The sequence below is a fragment of the Lycium barbarum genome, chromosome 2, assembly GCF_019175385.1.
Source record: "Lycium barbarum isolate Lr01 chromosome 2, ASM1917538v2, whole genome shotgun sequence".
Lineage (NCBI taxonomy): Eukaryota > Viridiplantae > Streptophyta > Magnoliopsida > Solanales > Solanaceae > Lycium > Lycium barbarum.
This window is the reverse complement of record NC_083338.1, coordinates 38912896-38934899: the sequence shown is the minus strand read 5'-3', so window position 1 is coordinate 38934899 and position 22004 is coordinate 38912896. Positions and strand designations below refer to the sequence as shown.

The 22004-nt window shown below is 38.5% G+C and overlaps 1 long non-coding RNA gene across 2 annotated transcripts; it reads right to left on the bottom strand.

Moving 5' to 3' along the window:
* Positions 1-1945: 1945 nt before the first annotated feature.
* On the bottom strand, positions 1946-12543 carry LOC132626429 (uncharacterized). Of its 2 annotated transcripts, XR_009577285.1 has the most exons (5): positions 12222-12543; positions 10675-10722; positions 8763-8796; positions 3920-3972; positions 3604-3830 (listed from the first exon to the last, which is right to left on the bottom strand). It is a non-coding gene; the product is annotated as an uncharacterized LOC132626429 (long non-coding RNA). The 2 variants fall into 2 exon arrangements; XR_009577284.1 differs by lacking the exons at positions 3604-3830; positions 3920-3972 and adding an exon at positions 1946-2237.
* Positions 12544-22004: the final 9461 nt, after the last annotated feature.

Below are 22004 nucleotides of genomic sequence, written 5' to 3'. Positions count from 1 at the left end.
ACTTAGCCTTAGAATTCTTTACTTTCCCTTCCTAATAATTATTCCATGCTAGAATCAAAGAGGAAAGAAAAGTGGGTTTTCTTGAGAAATTTTTAAAATGGGTTTAGACTTCCTAAGTGGAAATTGTTGATGAAATTGGCTAGTATAACCATATATTCTGACTTATTCATTGTTGTTAAGCTTATATCTTCCGTTATTAAGGGATAATTTGTGGATTAAAGAGTTAGGGTTTATACCCAAATTTGAGAGTTTCACTTTAAAACTGAATTTAGCTTAATCTTGAGTTAATCTAGAATTTGATTAGTGGGTTTTGATCTTCTAGACTTGAATTGCATATTCCACCTTAGAATTTCCCGTTTTATCCTTGTGGGCCCGTTTCTCCAACTTCCATGGGTTGGATTGGACCTAATTTAGAGGCTTAGCAATATGGGTATCGTTCTTCATGGTTTCTAATCTAGATTACGTTTATAACTAGACATTGAGTATTTGGAGGCACTACGAAAAGGCAAGGCAAAAATGTGGTTGTTCGTGGCTCCTGTACGACATTCCAGGTAGGTTACGGCTTACCTTATGGATAGACTTCGGTTAGTAAAGCATATGTAGAGTTAGTGATTGTCGGAGACAGCATGTTACGCCTTGGGGTATGAAGCTGAGATGGATTCTTGGGTTGGTATTGTTGTTGATTATGGCTTGCCGCCTTATTGTGTTCTTTTGAGTTGCTGTCTTATTGTGAAATGTTGGCTTGTCGCTATGTGTTTGATTCTAGAGTTGATGCTTAGTGATTGCCTTATGATTTGGAGAGCGTATTTATCACCGTTGAGACTGTAGAAAGGGAAAGTAAAGTTATGATATTGATATTGTGATTTGGGATATGTGTCCATGAGTGGCACGATTGATTCTTATATTCTAGTTGGCATTGTTATCGTACATACACTTATTTATACCTATATTGGGATTAGATGCTTAGTCGTCTTATCATGATTGAGATATAGCTATCCATCGCTTATTGGTATTAGCTTGGACAGATGAAAGAACTTGACTTGTTATTGATATCAAGAGATGTGTCTATGTGTGGCACGATTGATTTGATCTGTCGTCATCATTCATTAATATTATCCATTGCACTCATTCTCATCTTTCATGGTACTTTGATATGAATACTTAGTGACTTATTCATGGTTGTGAACCCTTATCTTTCAGTTATGGGTCATTGACTTGTGAAGAGGAAGGAATTGATATTGAGGTTGTTATTGTGATATGTGTCCGTGTGTGGCATGATTTGGCAATTGATATACTCTTGTTGACATTGATATCATGCATGAATTCATATATATATATATATATATATATATATATTGGATCGTTGCACGTTCTGCAACACTGACTGAGATCGGGTTGCATGTTCCGCAACACTAACTTAGATCGGGCTGTGTGCCGCATGAGGTTCATGGACTTCGCACGTCCCCCATGGGTCATAACTATCAAGGTGTAGATATCGTCCACCCGAAGCGTGTGTGTCATTGCATTGCATTCATAATTCATTCAATTATACATCTGATTTTTGGTTGTGGTTATTTATTATATTTGTACGGTGTTTGTGAACATTGACTTTTTGTTTTTTTACTGATTTGAGATCGCCATGTGTCTGATTAATATATACCTGGGAATTTACGGATTCGAGGATTAGAGACTTCCTCCTAGGTTAAGACTTGTGGTTTCGAATAATATTGTTGGTGGTACTAGAGTTTTTAGTTATTCTGAGGAATTGTGGAAAACGTGGCAAGACTTGGGTTTAGATGCCTCACTATAGGCTTTATCTAGATATAATTGTCACGACCCAATTTTACTAAGTCGTGCAGGCACCTATCTTTCCCACTTCGGTAGGCGAACCCTTATCACAACAATCTCAAAAACATGAAATAGTAAATAAATAAATAAGCGGAAGAGATAGAAATACGTAAGTCTGACATAATAATAGATAGAATATGCGAAAATACATCAAACCACCCCAGAAATCTGCCTAGTTATACAAGAGCAATTAACTAGGATCTATGAGTTTGGAAATATCAATAATACATCAGTAGTCTGAATATGTGTCGGAATATCAAGTAAGACATAAACTAAAGGAAGAATTTCCCAGGAGGCCGACGTCCCCGTGCTCACCCTATAAGGCTCTAAGCAGCAACTCTCGCACCACTATCAGCCATGAGAAACAGAGGTCGATCCTACCTGGAACTCTGCATTCATATAAGAATGCAGCAAGTGCAGGTCAGTAAAACAACAAGTACTGGTAGGTATCATAGGCCGACTAAGTTTAGCTAACACATATCAAGTCAATAAAGTAAGATAACCAGGTAAATCAACAAGGTATAAGTCAAGCACGAGCCTGAATCCAAGTACAAGTCATCACCTATGTTATAGCATCTAGACCCAACTGTGCCAAGTCTCAGTATAATCAATCCCAACCAGTACATTACAATGGTTTCACAACAAGTCATCGCCTATGCTATAGCATCTAAGCCCAACTGTGCCAAGTCTCGGTATAATCAACACCAATTTGTGTATCACAAGGTATCACAACCATCACAGGAATATCACAGGAAGCCAAATTTATCCAATGCAATGCAGTAATGTATGAAGTTTGAATGCAATGCATATGCAGTGTACACATGTACTCCAATGATGGAACATCACATCTCGGTAGCACAACCCATGAGGGACCCGTGAAGTCTATGTACCTCACGGTTCTGGCAACAACCTCGACAACCGCTACCTCATGATTCCGATAATAAACTCAGCATTCTCTACGCATATCCTCGATTACGGGACAACCATCGCACATCGGTCCTCACGTCACTCTCATCCAACTAAGCCCTGCTCGTACAATATTTCCTCAAGTATTATAAATGTATCAACAGTATGTCATGAAGGATGAGAATGCGTGTAATGTATGAGTTCAATGTCAATAATCAAATCAATATTACCACGCATGCGCACACCAACAATATCATGAAAAGGCTACACAATAGGCCATAATAGAACACTATCTTCATATCAAACATCAGCAAGTAAGATACTACAATATCATGATCAAGGTATATCAATAGTCTCCAATATCTACTATCTCCATCACTACAAGAAAAATGGCCTTTAAGGAAGGGAAATCTAGTCCCTAAAAGTCCAAATCTGGTCCCAAAAGGGGAAATTACGACGGGAAAAAGCTGGTCGCCACCCGTCGTAATAGCCTCCGCCGCTAAAGGTCAACCGCGACGGGTTCAATAATCTGGTCATTAAAAGTCTTTTGAGATGGGTAATATATCTGGTCGTTAAAAACTTTTAGAGACTACATATCTCGTCCCTAATGGATGATTAATATCATCATAAATAAATGATTTCCGGTCGTTAAATCTTTTTAGCAACCAAATGTTACTGGTCCTAGATTATCTTTAGAGACAAGCATTACTGGTGCTTATTTACAATAATTGTACTAATTTTCACGACCATATTTCTGCTCTCTTATTGACCGCAAGTCGTCCCGAAAGCTCGATGTCACAAAAAAATTATTTTATCAATAAATGTCGGATTCCTACTAAAACATCTAGATACAAAAGCGTTATATATATAAAGAGGAAGATAAGAGTTATTAATTACAGTAAAATTGTTAACATCCCATGATGTTAGTGTCAATATTTGCTCGACACCTTAACAAAAAAACGTTGCTAACACTCGAGCTAGACTATGATAGCGAGTGCATAACATTCCTAGCAAAATAATGAGCTTGTGCATCTTCTAAACTTTCATCTTGACTTGTCAAATTCAATTTTCAAAACCTGTAAGTACAAAATTTTGGAAAGACTTGAATAACTATTAGTAAGATAAGATATATAAATTCTACACTAGTAGTGGTTATACCGCTTACCCCAAAAGAAATCTAATAGATTCATTAGGTGTTATCCAGCAAAATCATCGAGGCTTCAAGAGTATAAGAAAAATTAATTAGAAAAGTTCCGGGATGCATTAACCAAGAATCAAAGTCTATTTTAAAACGCAACTAAAACAATAATTGTGACAAGCATAATGGAAGTGTTTAAACTTAAGCCGTTGTTTCCCGTGGCATAGTTAGAAATATAAAGAAAAAACCTTGACAGCTTCCATGGAGCTTTGAGCTCTTTTCGGCCTTTCATGGCCTCTTAGGCCACCGAGCAACAATGGTATTATCCTATGCGTACATTGAAGTGGGATCCTTGGTTTAATCCTAAGAAAGAGACTACTATAACCATTGCATGGATCTCGTTTCCAACCCTAGCACCTAATTATTTTGGCCAATCTCAGCTCTTTCCTATGGCAGTAGCAATAGGGAAGCCTTTGAAGTTGGATATGGCTACTAAGAATAAGACAAGGCCAAGTTGTGCTAGAGTAGAGGTAGAAGTTGAATTGCTTGTTAATCATCCTAAAAGGGTACAGATTCAGGTTATTCCTAATACAACTGGTGCAATCAAGGCTAAATGGGTGAGAATACATTATGATTTCATGCCCAAGGATTGCAAGAATTGTTGTTTACAAGGGCATGATGAGGCAGGCTGCTGGAAAATTCATCCTGAATTGTTAAGGATTTGTACAAGTGGAAAGATGCCAAAGCAAAGAAGCAGGTGAAGAGCAGTGGTAATGGACAAAAACAAGGTGCACAAACTGCAGATGCATCACTTGTCTCAGGTGGTACAGGAAAGGAAGTGCAAGCAGTAGTTCCTAATGCTAATGATGTGCAAACTACTAATAAGTTTGCTGCTTTAGAGGAAGGGAATGAATATCATGTGGAGGAGGCATGTTATATCCCGCATTTCGTACATTCGGATAATTCAAGATGATTGCGAGAAATTAAAGTCAAGACTATTATCCAAATCATTTTAGTGAATGAATTGTTTATGAAAATGTTTGATGTGGAAATATTAAGAAAGGCAAAGGGTAAAAAGGGAAAATTCGCAAGATGACTCATGGAAATATGGAGAAAGGACAAGAGCAATTTTGGAATTTGGAAAATAATTTTTATGAATTACAAAACAAGACTAGAAAAAAAAATGGGCTTGAGACCAAAAAGACCCAAGTGGGCAGGCCAAGTTGGGGTGTGGGCTAAGCCCACATGGATACTTAATGGGAATAAATAAAAGAAGACCCATGGACTTTAGTAGTCATCTTATTTCTTTCAAGAAACTTGAAGAAGTTTCAAGAAAAGGGGATATGGTAGTGGTATTCGGCCATGGTGCCAAATTTTGGCCAAGAAAAGTTGATCAAGAAAAATTATTTTCTTCTAGCTTTTCTACCAATTGGAACGTCCTCTTTAACGTGGTATAATTATTGAAGCAAGAAAACTACTCTTGGTGGCAAGTTCAAGATTCTAATCATGTGGAAAGTTGAGGAAAAAGGTAAGAATTCATATTCTTTTATATGTTATGGAAGGTTTATATAGAAATCATGGAAATAGTGTGTGTTGTGTGTGGCCGTGTGGGTGTGTGTGTTGAATGGTGGTCGTGTGGTTATTGGATGGTGGAGGAGTGGTGAATTAATTTTATTTAATATGTTAGTTGTGTTGCTGTGGACTCTATGATGCAAATGAAAGACTAATGGTTCAAGTTAGCATGGAAATTGGTAGTAGGAATTTATGTGATTTTTATATGGTTTATGTAATTACGAGAATGATGTTGCTAGAGTATGAATTGTTGTTGTAGCTTATGAATTTGGAAGAAAGAAAATGTGTTGTTAGCGTTCTTGTGGAATATGGAAGGTCTCGGGTTAAGTAGTATATCGTTTGGGTTGTTTGGAATGTTATGTGAACTGTTTGAAATATTCTTGAATTTTGCTTGTAAGGTCTTGGGCGAGTACTTGAATGCAAGATCATTGGTATTGGCTTGATTTCATGTGATGGAATTGAATATAAATGAAATGTCGTTGAATTGCGTGGCAAGAGTTAAAGTTAGAATATATTTTGAATTGGTTATTGATGTTGTTGGCATGATTATGGAAATTGTTGTTGTGGAAATCGTTAGAAAAATTGTTGGCATTGTTGTTGATATTTTGGCCGAGTTAAATTCTCGGATTTGTTGTTGTATGTTTGGCCGAGTTGGAGTCTCGGGGATGGTGTATTTACAGAGGAAATGCTGCCGAAATTTCGGTAGAATATAAGTGAATTCATTTGAAAGTCTAAGGCAAGTAAATGACAATGAATCTAATGGTTACGTGAATTCTTTTGTATGTAGACTAGCCAGTTGGACAAATAAGCGTAGCTAGTTGGTCGTGGGACAGGTATGTAAGGCTTACCCTTCTTTCTTATGGCATGATCTCTATGAAATGAACCAATGATGTATATGTATGATTTCAAAGAAATTCTCGCTCTTAGAGCCATTAGGGTGGCTAATGCCTTTGACCTCCATAAGTCGTTTCATATGATTTCGATACGTATTCATGATTCCGAAGTTCTATTTGATAAGCTTCCGAGTTCATCTACGATTTCTATTGGCCTATTGATACGAGCATACGTAGTATGGTTGAGATTATTGCATAATTGGATAATAAGCCAAGTATAAGAATTTATGTCCTTGAAATGATTTGGTAAGTATTAATGTTTCTAACTTTTTCATACAATCTTGGATCGGGCCAAACGTTCCTCGGTAATACTATTATACGTTTATGGATCGGGCTACACGTTCCGCAGCTATACAATGTACAATGTTTTACGAGTATGCGTGCGTGAATCTGTTATATGTATATATAGATGATTTATGATGTCGGCATGATGTCCAAAGACCTATTTGATATGTTCCTAAATTGGCATTTAAGAGATAAGTGATATGTATGTACGGTTCCAAAAGCTATATTTGGTTTTATCCACCACGAGATCCGAAAGGTACTTAATATAATTGTTCCAAAATCTGTTATATGTATATATGATTATTGCTTCAGTTTTCCAAAAATGGCTCCTGAAATGTCCGTGAAGGTTCTGTAGTAAAATATCCGTAACTTTCCTATACTAGCTCCGATTGGTTTGAAACTTGTTCTGAACCTTCAGGTGTCGATAAGTATACCTATCTATCGGGTCTCGATTTATGTGTATATGGTTTCGCACTACTCTGTTCATGCAGTGTCAGTATGTCCTTCACTGAGCCAGGGCCAGGATATGTTCTCGTGCGTACTCCTCTGCATTGTTTACCGCGTCCCTCTCACTTGCAGGCCGGGGCATGATATATATGATATGATGACATTATGATTTGACGACGGGGTGGTGGCCAGGATGGCACATTCACCGCGTCCCGCAAAAGAGGGTCGGGGCACGTTACATGCATATATGATACATGACATTGGCATACATGATTTCATTCACCGCGTCCCTCACCAAGGGCCGGGGCACGTTATATGTTTACATGATGTATATGATTTACCGCGTCCCTCACGGGAGGGCCGGGGCACGTTATATGCATATGTGATACATGATTCTGACATGTATGATCTGTGTTTTGAAAGTAAGCGTTTTGGCAGTCTTTGCATTGTGTATCCCTTCTGACATTTGACATCATCTGTGTTTGGAAAGTAATCAATTTGGTAATCTGTACTTTCTGTACTCCTTCTGACAGATGACATCGGTATACATGATTTGTGTCTGGAAGATAAGCATTTTGGGTACTCTGGATAACGTACTTACTTTTGTACTGTCTGTTCGGTTATGGTTCTGTTTTCTGTATTTCATGCTTTACATACTCAGTACATATTCTGTACTGACCCCCTTTTCTTCGGGGGCTGCGTTTCATGCCACGCAGGTACACCCAGATAAGTGGAAGAAATTGCAGAAGATGTCCCAGCGAAGTTGGCAAGCTCCATTTTGTTCCTGGAGTGTTGCCGAGTCAGAGTTTGTATGATATGCTTTTTGGATCGATGTTAGAGACTTTTCAGACAGGGTCGAGGGTATTGGTTGTCAGTTCTATAAGCGGCTCCATCAGCCGATGTGTCATTTTGTAGTATGATATAAGTTCTATATGACTACAGTCTTCGTTTGATTTGAAAGCTACGAGAAAGAATATTTCTGAAAATTTCACTATGTATTTTATCCCTATTTGATTTAAAAGTTTGACAAGATTATCCTTATTTGATTTAAAAAGTTTAATAAGATTGTGTGTGCACTAAAGGTCTGAGGGTTCGCTCGGCCCTAAGTAAGGGTCGGGTGCCCATCACACCCTGATCAAGATTAGGGCGTGACAAGGAAGGTATTTCAAAGCAACTTGTTGCAGTGAAGGAATCAGTGAAGACAAATGCAGATGTTGTGCAGAAGCAATTAGTTCAAGTACCTGATACTTCTGTGGCTCAAGTTCATACAGATCCCAAGTCGACTAATAATAATACTAAGTCGACTACAGTTGATAAAAATCAAGCAGTGCATGGTGTGCAAGGCAATGTTGCACCACTGGTAAAGGATGTTTCTCCTGGTGGTACTGGTGGAAGTGGAGATCATATAGAGCTTGAGGGTGTTCTTGTGGTTGGTAATACTGCAGAAATTGAGGTTGCAGTTCCTATTGATGAGAACATGACTATGAAGCAGCTTAATGTGAATTTCATAAAATTTGGATAATTCAATTGAATTTTATGCTTTAGCTTCTCAACTGTTATCCCTATCTCTAGCTAGCAAGAGTTTGTATGAGTAGTGAACTTTGTCAATAAAGCTATAATAGCATAAATAGTGGTAGTTTTCTCCAGAAAGAATGGGAGCCATGAGAAAGAACCTGTCACGGTGAGTGGCACACCACCGGATTTGCCCTGCAAATTCCCACAATTAAACAAGTCTTAAAATAGACAAATGCAATCGTGAATAGCACAGCAATCGGCTCATAATCTGCTACACTCACCATTCAAACTACGTAATCAATAAAATGAAAAGTATTCTGCTATTTTAAATACAAAACAAACACCATTAAGGTTTTCTATTGTAAGCCACACAAAGAACCTTATATCATTTTCCTTTCATGTTTGAGCATAAAGTGGATAAATTTCTCATGAGAGAACTTCAGTGGCGACTGAGCTTTGCCATATTACAAGGAGCCAGAGTCATGTGTTCATAGAGCGGCTTTCATCACTAATGAAAATAGAAAATGCCAACTTGAATTGAGGAAGATCCATATAAACTTCATATAGCTAAGAGATGAATATAATCAAAGGAAAAAGGTCAAATATATCCCTCTACTTTAGTTATTAGTCAAGTTTTCCCTCTGTTAGTGAAAGTGGTCAAATATACCCCTGCCTCTACAAAGTTAACACATTTACCCTATTTTGACGGATTCCCCCAGATCGGACCTAAATTACCCAATTTCAATCTAAATTACCCATTCAAAAAGATCCCCATTTAAACCCGACCCGCGATCCACTAAATAAAAACCCAAATCTTGTCATCTTATTCCTTCAACCGTGGACAAAAATTAACAAAATGTTCTATTGTCAGGATGTTTATTTTCAGCAACCATCCTTCTCATTCTTCTAGGTACCCAATTGATGAAGTTTATCTGTTCTCTTATGACCAACTGAAGTTCACTGGTAGTGTAAGATTGTTACTTGAAGGACCTACTACAATCATGAACAGATAAACCACGCATAATAATACCAGAATAAAAGCACTGTATTTTCTGTAAGCACAAAACTACGATTTATTACTTCCCTTCTACTTTCAAGTAAAGTAAATCTTTTCCTTGTTTTCTCCTCCACTAAGTAGATATTTGAAAAAATGGCCACTCAAAACGAAGCTCGTTTGTAAAAAATCAGAATTTAAACTTTGAAGCTTTAATGGAGCGTTAACTGCTGCCAATGGTGGTTTCAGTTCGGCGTTCTCGCTCAGACGAATGGAACCAGTATTTTCAAGCACAAATTCTAAATCACCAACAAACCACTACAACTCAGTTCAATTAATATCGTCTTGCTGTTTGAATCGATCCTCAATAGCAATCTTAGAAATGCTATGAACTTTGGGTGTTTTTAAGCTCAGAAAGATCAACAGCTTTTGAATTGGTACTCAATCTTTCATACCAGCTACTGAAATCAAAATTTTAGCTCTAATATTTTATTTCCTTTTCCCCCTTTGGCCGCAGTTGAAGCTCCGTCAATGGTGGTTTCAGTTCGAGGATCGAAGAAAGAAGACAACCAGACCTGCTCTAATCTATAATTCATGTTTTTTCTCAATGAGGAAAGTGGTGTCGTTAATATTGATTACGGTGGTCGCAGATTTAAGGAGAGAGAGGGTATATTGGATGATTGAAAGAGGCTCTGTTGATGGTGGCAATGGTGCAGATGGTCTTAAGCTCTGGAAGTTTTGGTTTGTGGGTCGCGGGTTAGGTTTAAATGAGAATCCGTTTGAAATGGGTAATTTCGATTAAAATTGGGTAATTGAGGTCCGATTTGGGAGAATCCGTCAAAATAGGGGTAAATGTGTTAACTTTGTAGACGATAGGGGTATATTTGACCACTTTCACTAACGGAGGGCAAACTTGACTAATAAACTAAAATAGATGGGTATTTTTGACCCTTTCCTATAATCAAAGTTCTAACATCCAAACATGAAACAACTTAAAAGTCTTCCAGGCAAAAAGAATAAGAAAATGAGAAGGTTCGAATCAAGAAAGATAAGTTGATGGAAAATTTTGAACTCACATTGTTGTATAGTGACTGTCATTACCCTTATTACTCTTAGGAAAAGCACTGGAAAAACAAAAGAAAGACAAAAGATAAGCAAGATTAAAGATCTTCCAATGTTTCCATAAAAAAACATAGTATAGTTGTGTGAGTATACAAAACGCATCAGTCAAACCTTCAAAATACGTATCACGATTTCTCCATTTTGATAGAAAGTCTTGACAAGAGTAACTAAAACAGCAGTATTTGCATAAGTTCAAGAATTTTCCCCTATGAATATACAAAAACACATGCACCAAATCATTTTGTTTAATTGATCCTCTAGTGACTACAATATACTTTCATCCAGGTTCAATCTCAAACACATAAAACACAGTCTTCATTTGCTTTGATTTTTATGTGATCGCTATACAATGAAAAATCTCCAGCATGTTATTTGGTCTTATGTGATCCTTAGAGACTTTAGGAATATAAGGGGAAATAAAGAACTTACAAGAAGAGTAGTTTTCAATTGAATCAATTAGTACCACTATGCTCTTAATGATCCTACCAAGCTGGCAGAAAATTCAAGAAGTTAAAATTGAAGGTGATTACCACAGAAGTGAATATTTGTACAAACAAAGCTAATACAAGTCCCACACAAGTTCCAAAAGGTCAAATGAACAAGCAAACTTGGGTATATCGATATGTGATTTACTACCAAAAGTGACATAAAAAGAATATAACACACAAATCTTAGCTAGTACCATCATGCTGCACATCATTTTAAAATGTTTCTTGTCCATGTTCAACCTTACATTGATGTTATCCCTGATATCTTGGTAATGTCACTATCAGGTGATATACTTGGTGTGGTGTGGTCACAATAGTAGTGAGAACAAAGTAAAATTTCACGTGTACCTGATGTTCTTTTCTTACTTGTTATATTTGCTTAAGCACTAGATGAACCATATGTTTTGATTGCAAAACTACGACTAGTATTAGTTAGTAAAAACCCTTGATACACATTATTTCTTCTTACCATAGCTGGTATGAGTCTATTAAAGCTGTAAGGAGTCCAAAAGCACCAACATACCATCAATATTATTAGAGAACTGTAAATTATAGCACATTTTAAACTTTTTGAAGACCAAATTAATACTATGTAAACTACCTAAACATCTTATGAACTTTCATTCACCTCTAATTCCCTAAAGTTCCTAATCCATTAGCTAAAAGGCCTAAAATGTAAACTGAACAGGCTCGAACAGTAGTTGGTTCAGGAAAATAAAATACTACATGGGAAAACAAAATCTGTGCTAACTCATATCATGTACAAAGTATTATAAAGAACAAAATCTCAAAAAAGTTAACCCATTCATCGAAGATGATGTCACTAATACGAGTACTTTGCAGAATTGGAAATGCGTATTATAGAAACTAAGATATTGAAAGCCCAAAAAAAAAAGTAACACGAGTATTCTGTTTTCGACACTAAAAATCTGGACAAAGTACTAGTAAATTCTCAAAAGAGAAAAGAAGGGTTGATAATAACAAAAAGCTGAAGGTTCTTAGGAAACACATACACATTCAAAAAGATTAATGGGTCACCAAGGAAACTTGAAAATCGGCGAAGTAACGGTGTTCTCTGGGTCAAAATAGTCGATTTCCAGTCCTAATTTTCCCCAAACTTGTCAAAACTATCAAATGACTAAGAGAGAGATGAGACGATGGAAGAAAAACAACAGTACAGTCTTGGACGGTTTTAATTTTGTATTTGGGAGAAACATTGAAGAATAATTGTTAGATTGAGGGGCTAGGGTTAAGGAATTTTTTTCAATGGAGAAAGAGAGATGAGCGGACTCTTTCTTTCGCAAAAGAGTTGTTATATTAGTGTTATATTTATTCTTGGTTATCTTTTTTGGACCAGATCTTAATTTATTTTGGGACCTAATTAAGATTCTTCCCTGAAAAATAGACAATTACGGGCCAGCACATAATCTCGTCTCTAAAGGTATACCTTTAACGACTAGATTTTTATCTCGTCGCTACATAATGGTCACAGATACCCCTTTTTCCTGTAGTGCATGTGGCATCAAGCTTGTAATAATAGAACATGATAAGTCACAACACAACGGGGTGTCTAACCCCAATCACACAACAGGGCCCAACCTAAGACAATATTGTAACACCCCGTACCTTTAACTTAAGCTTTGACCATGATTCTAGACTTTGAAAACCAGATAAAGAATGTGGGAATTAGAATTTTCTCTTCAGTTGTCAGATGGGGGTTTACGCCCCAGAACACGGACCGTATTTCAGTATACGGCCCGTATTTCAAATCATAAGTTGGATCAAAATCACTGAGCATTCTGGAATTTGGCTTGAGGGTTATACATTGTTAAATATGGACTGTATTTTGAAATACGGCCCATATTTAACAATTTTGATTGGAATTTGGGAAAACTTCCTGGATGAAAGTTGTAGAGCTTTGAAATACCTTTCCAACGGTATATTATGGGGGTCAAACAGACATCTGTGCAAAGAGCTATGGCCATTTTACTGAAGAGTCGCAAAGCAGTCCAAACAAAATACAGACTGAAATACGGCCCGTCCTTCAAAATACGGCCAGTATTTTGTTGGGCGTAAAATTTAATGTTCCAGAACAGTATATATTCGTCCATATCAGTCCAAATCATTATTTTTCAATCCTTCAAGCCCTAGAACGACCTCTTATCCTCTCCCATCATGAAGAACACCAAGGTAAGCCTATTCTAATCATTCCAAGTCAATTCTAATATATATCCTTGTAATCTAAACAAGAAATCATCATTCCTAACCTAGGGTTTTCAAGAAAACCCATCTCAAGGTTTAAGATTCAAGATTTTGGAAATCTTCTTCAAAGTTCAAGTCTTTAATTCAAGTTTTGGAGCATTACCAGGTATGTAGAGTTTTTATCCATGTGTGGGAACATCGCTGTTCTTCCCCATGCCACGTTCTTCCATGATCATACAAGTTACACCAAAACTAGGGTTTTAGCCATGTTCATGATAACCCTAAGTACATGTACCATGATATACTATAATTGTATGATTACTTCGTTATTGTATTCTTAATAATCCTTTTGGTTATTGAGAATCTGTCTGTAATCCATGAAAACCCATACTTTGCATTCCATAGGTTCCTACAAGCAAGTTATTAAATGTAATGCTTATTTTCATGAATATCCTACATGTCTACAAGTTTTCATGCAATTATATTATGTTATTATATTCATGCTATGATACAAGATACTCATGTTAATACAAGTCATGTTTCATGAAATTCATGGGCTTCTTAGCCAACTATATCATATTCATGTTTTTGGGAGTTACACAAATTACCGAGAAGGTTTCATACCTGAAACTACGTATGCCAACGTAGGATAAGGATCGCTCCGCCCAGTGGGACGATTCCTTCATATTTTCCCCATTGAGGGATTTGGATCCATTCATGTCATGTTCACGTCTTGTACCTTGGCAAGGTACATGACGGCTTTGCTGGTCGGGCAGAGATTAGGCACCACGTGTTAACGTGGTGGTTACATGTCGGTTATATTAATGCTCTCCCAACTTAAAAAATGTTTTTACCTTTGTTATATATGTATTTATGTCCATGTCAGATACACATGTTCATGACCAGGTTTCAGTTTTAGTTTCATCTCTTATCATGTTATTTCATGTGCCATGTTTATTTCATTCAGTTGCTTTACATACCAATACGTTAAATGTGCTGACGTCCCCTTTCTATTACTTGGGGGCCTGCATTTCACGATGCAGGTACAGTTACACAGGACGACGGATCTACTCCATAGGACCACCCATATATCAACTTTTGGTGAGCCCCATCTTCTTTGGGGTTTAGTCATTATTTATTTATGTTAGTTATGCATTTAAGGTATACTAGGGGCCTTGTCCCAACAGTTACGTTTAGCAGTTCAGACTCATGTTAAAGGTTTCATAAACTAGACAGTGATGTTATGTTAGATGTTTAGAGTCGTATAGCCATCTTTGGCTCGTTATCTATGACAATCCATATTCATGTTTTCTTAAAACAAGTATTTTATTTGATATTTATGATATCCCATGTTTAGGATCATAATGTTTATGTCATATTCCGCTCATGTATGCCTCATGATGATTCAGCAAGCCATGTGGTTCGCTCGGTCACATACAGTAAGGCACCGAGTACCGTGTTACGTCCAAACCATAGTTCAGGGCATGACAAATATCCAACCCGACTTCATACCCAAAGGCTTACATGCTTTCTCTGACAACATCATCTACATATATGCTTCGCTAAACGAGGTGTCACCATAAGGTAAACCGTAACCTACTTGGAAGGCCGAACAACAATATCACCAAAAATCACTCCTTAGACTTCCCTTTCCTTTGAGCCTTGAGATAAAGAAAGTGTAGGCATATTCGAATCAAGAAGAACATCAATCAAACCCTACTTCTATTCAAGACCAAAATTCCCAATATATGGAATAGGGATTATGAACTAGAAAGGGGAAATTAGGAATATATGGATCTCAACATGAAATTAAAACTCTTGGTGATCAATTCCCATCAATATCAAGCTAGAAGAACCAACAAAATTACCCAAATTCGGATTCTAGGCAAAATCCCCAAGTTTGGGTATAAACCCTAACCTTAAATTCATAAATTAAGCCTTGGAAATGGAAGACTCAAGTTACAATAGCTAATACTCATCAATATCCGGCTAACCCATACTTAATCCACCAAATAAACTAGGTTTTATCATCATAAGATCATTAGAGAAGAAACCCCTAAAACCCCCTTTTGCTCTTACCATTATAAGAGAAATCTAAGCATGGATTATTGATTAGGAGAAGCTAATGTATGATTTAGAGACAGGATTGTTACCTTAGAGAAGAAATCAGTGGAAACCCTCCAAAATCGCCTCCTTAAGCCTCAAGAACAAAATAAGGGAAAATGACTTAGTGTCTAAGGGTTTTAACACATTAAAAGGCCTCTGATTCAGCAATTACCGCTTCTGCGGTGTCGGGACGGCCATAGCTGTTACACCTCGAAATTTCGGGTTGCTGTGCGGTGAATAGACTAACGCAAGTTAAGGTGTATATGATGTCCCTACAAGTAGGAAGGGATACTTAATGATTTTAATTAAGATTCCAAAGGAATTTGAGGCAAGAAAAGAAAGCTCGTGGGAGAAAGTTAAGGTAGAGAATATCTTGCCCCATGTATAAACGTACCAGTAGGTATTCCTGGTGATTTACGGGATTAAAAGTTGAACGAATCGAATCGACGCAGTCTGAACGGATTCAGGAAATTCTGCAGACACCATTCAGTACTGACGGGACGTCGACATGTCGATGGACCGTCACTGTGCACCGTCAATACATTTTTGCAGACTGATATCTGCAGGCGTAATTTTGCAAGTCAATGGACCGTCGACCCGACCGTCGAACCGCCTTATTGGAATTTTCTGGTTCCAGCTACAAATAGACGACCCTTGCTCTCAATTTTCAGATTTTTCCTTCTACAACGGCCTTGAATGCTCTAGAATATTCCTTACACTCCACTAACATTAATTCAAGGTAAATCAAAGATTAAATACCAAAGATTGGTAGAATCAAGTGCAAGGATGCTCTCTAGGGTTTGTGGAAACCAAGAATCTCTTTGGTGTTAAAGTAGGATTTTCCTCCAAGTGAAGTATTTGTATCCAAAGTCCATTCCTACATCATAAAATGTCACGACCCAGCCCCGTGGGCCGCGACTGGCACCCTATCTGGGTACCCAGACCAAACCGCATATTCATTTACCAAATCCGAGCATGTTCCAAAAATTCATAAAAGTCATATCAAACTGAATCTTTATCAAATATGTCTTAAGCGGTCGCACAAATCAAAATGCCATATCAAATACAAACTGAGCGGCGGAATAGACATCGCCGGTCGAAAGTGCAAACATAAGCATAAGGGCCATTTAGGGCCATCAAAACAAACGGACCGCTTTAAGACCAGAAAACAAAATCAAACAAACATATATAGGACCCTCGCCCCACATATATGACTACAGGCCTTTACGAACTCAAAACAAAGACATATGGCGAGACAGGACCTCGCCGTACCCAAATCGTCAAATATACAGAGCATATACATAGCAAAAGGAGTCTGTACCAAAAGTGGACTCCGGATCAGAAGGAGTACTCCAAAATAGCAGAAAGTGAAGCCTACAGTGGAGGATCACCAATGTCTGTACCTGCGGGCATGAAACGCAGCCCCCGAAGAAAGGGGGTCAGTACGAAATATGTACTGAGTATGTAAAGCACGGAGTACAGAAATATGGATCAAAACTGAAAGCAAATCAGATAACAAAGTGGAGTACAAATCAGTATGTCAAAATCCGTATCAAAGTCATATACGTATACATAATGCAAACGAAATCATGCAAACGCTTAAGAACGTGGTCGCCACTCCGACGCTGGCGCCACACACAGCATAACACCAGAAAGTTTCAAATCTCCGTATCTCCGAACACAAACACAAACATAGGTGAGCGTATCGCATCACGAGCCATATCACAGCATAACTCCAAACGGAACCCGGCCCTATGGCGAAGCCTCGGGAACCGTAACACAGCATACGGCCGAATTATTGTAAGGCGCACGAATCATAACCGGCCCGGGAACCGGTGAACGAAGTCATAATAAGGCACGAGCGGAGTCGTGAGAAAACAAATGCAATTCATATTTCAAAATAGCCTTTCAAAACTTAGTAGTCTCATAAGTCATTTCATAGTACAAAATAGCCGAATACTTAGTCGATACAAAGTTTCATTTCACAAAATGTTTCCAAAATGGTACGTATGGTTCAAAACGTAACTTAGCATATCATAATATTCAAAACATGTCTCTTAGGAGGAAGTTCCAAAACCGAAGGTTTCATATCAAACTTTATTCAAAAGGAGAGCCCAATAGGACAAATAGGGCGTCTCGGGGTTAGCGGGCCCACCTCGAGTCGAATTGAGGTGGCGAACATAATTTACGAACGTTTAGGGGCCAAAAGGTCATACATAATCATTTCCAAGTTACCCGACCACATTTCGATAGGTTTCGGACATTTGGTTGCATTCTAACCAAAATAGAGCCCTTAGGCTTCAATTGAATTGAATGAATAGTAACTTTTCTGTGGATCGGGTTTCGAGGAGCAGAAATGCTCCGGAGGTTCCAATATTCACCTAACATACCAAGACATGCCAAACGAAGAAGTGGGAAGCTTTACATACCTTACAGACGTCTTATGCTCCCCCAAAAATCAAGTCCTGTTTCGTCTGAAATCTGCAAATGGTCAAAGTTACCAATTGAGATTCTTAGGCTTAAGAATGCCTTTAACTTCATTTTTGCCTACCGAAATTTCGGCAGCATTTCCCCTATAAATCTAACATCCCCGAGACTTAGCCCGGTCCAAAATATATCAACAACAACAGCCCACACATCATCAAACAACACAAGTAATAATCAAACCACTCTAGCTTCAAAGTTCTACTTTGTTACCTAAGTTGGCAACTTTCATTCAAACTTCCAAAACTCCAACTCTATATCTACATAATTGTATTCATTTCCTCATTCAAACTTATACAATCACATCCCAAATACAATCCAAGCCATACACGAAATTGCCCCAAAATCCATTACTTTCCATAATTCTTCAAAACATCGAAAATTCACGACGAACATTCTAACTTGCGTCGTTTCATTCCGAATTCATTAATACCAACTATAACTCATATTTAAAGTCTTTAGCACCCTAAATATACAATGATATACACAATTATACCAAAGGTATACACTTTCCGAAAATGTCCGAAATCATTTTCCAACGCCAATTTAATTCATCAATCAATCATTTACGACATAAAGATCACAACAACACATTATACAACTAAACAAGATCAATTCACACCACTTTCTTCTTCCTAGGCTCACGGCCAACATACAATATACACACACACCCACGGCTTTCTATATACACCAAAGTCACGGGATTCTCGTCTATTCCCAATCCTTAACATATTTATATCAATTCTACAACATAAAAGTGTAAGAATTCTCACCTTTTCTTGAAACCCCGACTTGTCGCAAACGTAGTTCTTGTGCCAAACTAATTATACCCCGTTGAAGAGGGTCTTGAGTACTTCACAACTATGTAGAAATTAAGATTTTTGGATTGAAACAAAGGCTAGCAAAAATTTTTCTTTCTCTCTTGCTCACTCTCGGCCGAGAGCCTCACTTGAGGTGTTCTTGAATTTTTTTGTGATTTGTTCTTGATAACTACTAAGGCATCTAGATATATATCCACTTATAGGTCATGTGCATAGCACATGACCTTAATAAAATGGGCTTGGACCTTGCCCCTTGGCCGGCCACTTCAATGCTTTGGGCCCCAATTTTTGTTTCATATTTTTCTTGGCCCAATTCGTTAAACGTCCCGCTTTGTAATTCCCGAAACTAATTTCCGAAATTCCAAATTTACCCTCGGCCTTCCCCGATGTCTTAACATCTATGATTCCATAACCAACATAGTCATATTCACCAAAATCAAAAATATTTCCTTATAACACACAAGTCTTGTTTATTTCTCGATTTCCAATCATACGAAAGCACGGGACATAACATTCTCCCACCCTTAAGAACATTCGTCCTCGAATGTTGAATCGACCTTATGGGGCATCATACTACTTCGGGAGGGTCCTCTTCATAATTGTCCTTCGTGGATTTTCCGACGTAGCTTTTTCACCGACATGACGGGGTAATTCTTCACATCACTAATGCAAATGCCTTCATAATATATTTTCTCATACCCCACGTAATCACCGAACCATACGCTATATTCTTGTAATGGACGAACACTTTCCAGACATCATAGTCAATATCATTTTTTTTGTTACACTTCTGAGTTTCTTACCACATCGTCGTAATCTCACTTTACTTCATACCAGACACTTCATGCCAAACAGATTCAGAACTAGGGCCAGATGCGTTTAAGCATATCGGACGGATTCATAGTCAACATCAGAGGTACGGAAGTATATCAGACAAATCTGAGATCGGAGTCAGACGTACAAAGGCGTATCAGACGGATTCGTAAGCAGAATCAAACACACGAAGATATACCAGACAGATTCATAATCGGAGTCAGACGTACAAGATCATATCGGACAGATTCGAAATCAGAATCAAATGTACAGAATTGTATCATACAGAGTCGTGATTAGACAAACCGAAATGTATCGAACATACGCGTGATCAAAATCAAACGCACAGAAGCATATCAGACGGATTTATATCCAGAGTCAGACATACAGAGGTGTGCCAGACAGAAACGTATCCAGAATCAGACGCACAAAGATTCATCAGACGGGAACATAATCGAGCTCAGAAATACAGAGGCGTACTAGACAGAGCCTTATCGGAATCGGGAGTGCAGAAGCACAATAGATAGAATGTCGAATTAGAATCAAATCGCTCCTATTAAGGCTCCAATAATTCATGAGAATTTCCTTTTTATTGGCAAACTTATTCGCCAAGTTGTCACACAAATTGTCTTACGTCTCGCGTATCGACTCTTTCAAAGATTCCACTTATTCACACTGCTTATCTTTCATCTTTCCTACCCTCCATACTCATTTTCTCTTTCAGACATCGTCATTCTAAACTGAGTCATAATGTACTTAGGGATTTTCTATCCCTTGACAACTTTCGGATCGTCGCCCCCGCTTCGCTTCATGTATTCAGTTTAGTAAAACCTTTCGTCTATCACAACATTAGTTGCCGGGTCTCGGCTCTTAACCCACATGGGCATCAAACGAAAATCATACATACACACACACACACATACACACATTTACTAATACCTTACTGGCGAACGTCTCTGACTGTTATTCAAATTCGTGCAATTTCCCAAGCGGTGTTGTACCCTTTTCTTTTTGCCCATTTAGTCCGCCTCGTTCTGCGCGACTCCCGAAAGGGCGCTAATTACTCCACACACATTCTATTTACCTTTTGGTTACCCCAAATTTCCATCTATATTTATCGCACTCTCACTTATGAAAAACTTTACATTACTTCCCAGGGGTCACCCATCCCAGAATTGCTCTGGCTTGAGCACGCTTAACCCCGGAACTTTCATGCATTTTGACGCGTTAGGGCTGATATAATTTCGTCGATTGCCCCGCACGGCCTTTGTCACGTAATTTTAGGGCAGATCGGGGTCTTAGCAAATTTTCAGAAAATTTTTGTACCGGGTCCCACCCCCGGTTAAGTCGTACCATTACCATGTCGCCCTTCTGAATCTTAAACATTCACTTTCATACACATATACATATGATTACGGGTAACCCACAGATTTAAGTCTTCATCCCACGAATTCCGCCTCCAAATAGTCGGTGGAATCTGATAAAAATATCACCGTAAGGTGTTCTCCGGCCACCGACCGAGGAAAACTAAAGTCCGACAAGTATCGCGGGACCTTTTTGTACTTAGTCTACGTATTTACTTCCATATTTCTGGAAAAATTTGGGCAGAGGTTCCTCTGTTTTTCTTACTATCCAAAACCTGTACACCAGAAAATATCAATCATGCCTCACAGGGCCAACTCATATACACATACATACATATCATATCATGTCGTATCGCAGCCACACGGGGCTGATAACTTCAAATAAGAATTATAACGCCGTCGACACTTACCACACGTGCCCAACTCAAACAGCATCGGAGGCACTTTCCTGTTTACTTTCATCCGGGATTTCCAGACTCACACTGACGGTGGGGACATCTCAGTCGCCCTTGCCTTGGGTCACTAGGTCTCTAATCCTTTTAAATTTCCGTTATCGTCATTGAACAACGTTTTACAGATATCATACACATATCGAAAATTCTAGGAAACTTATATGTTTATACTTATCAATCTCGAGTCTAACCTGGGGAGCTGCCGTGGGAACTGTGTCCCTCATCCTCGTCGTCCGACTGGCCCCCACTATTCCTTGCATCTGAATCGGAGGAGTGTAGGTAGCCTGGCAATTCCTGGTTCACCGACGGCCAGGACAAAGGGCTGGAATAGGGCGTAACACTCTCTGGGGAAGCCTGTCTAACATACTGCTCCACTACCGGAGCTGCTGGCACATCCTCGGGAATCTCCTCCTCTGGCGTCCCGGAGGAGTGCTCTAGTGGCTCAGCCTCGGGGCTATCCTCCTCCCTGGGAGTAAGAAACTCTGGAGGTATCGTCGCTGGGTCCTCCGAAGGGTCGGTGTCATAACTGTCTTCCCTGGGAGCCTCTGCTCCGG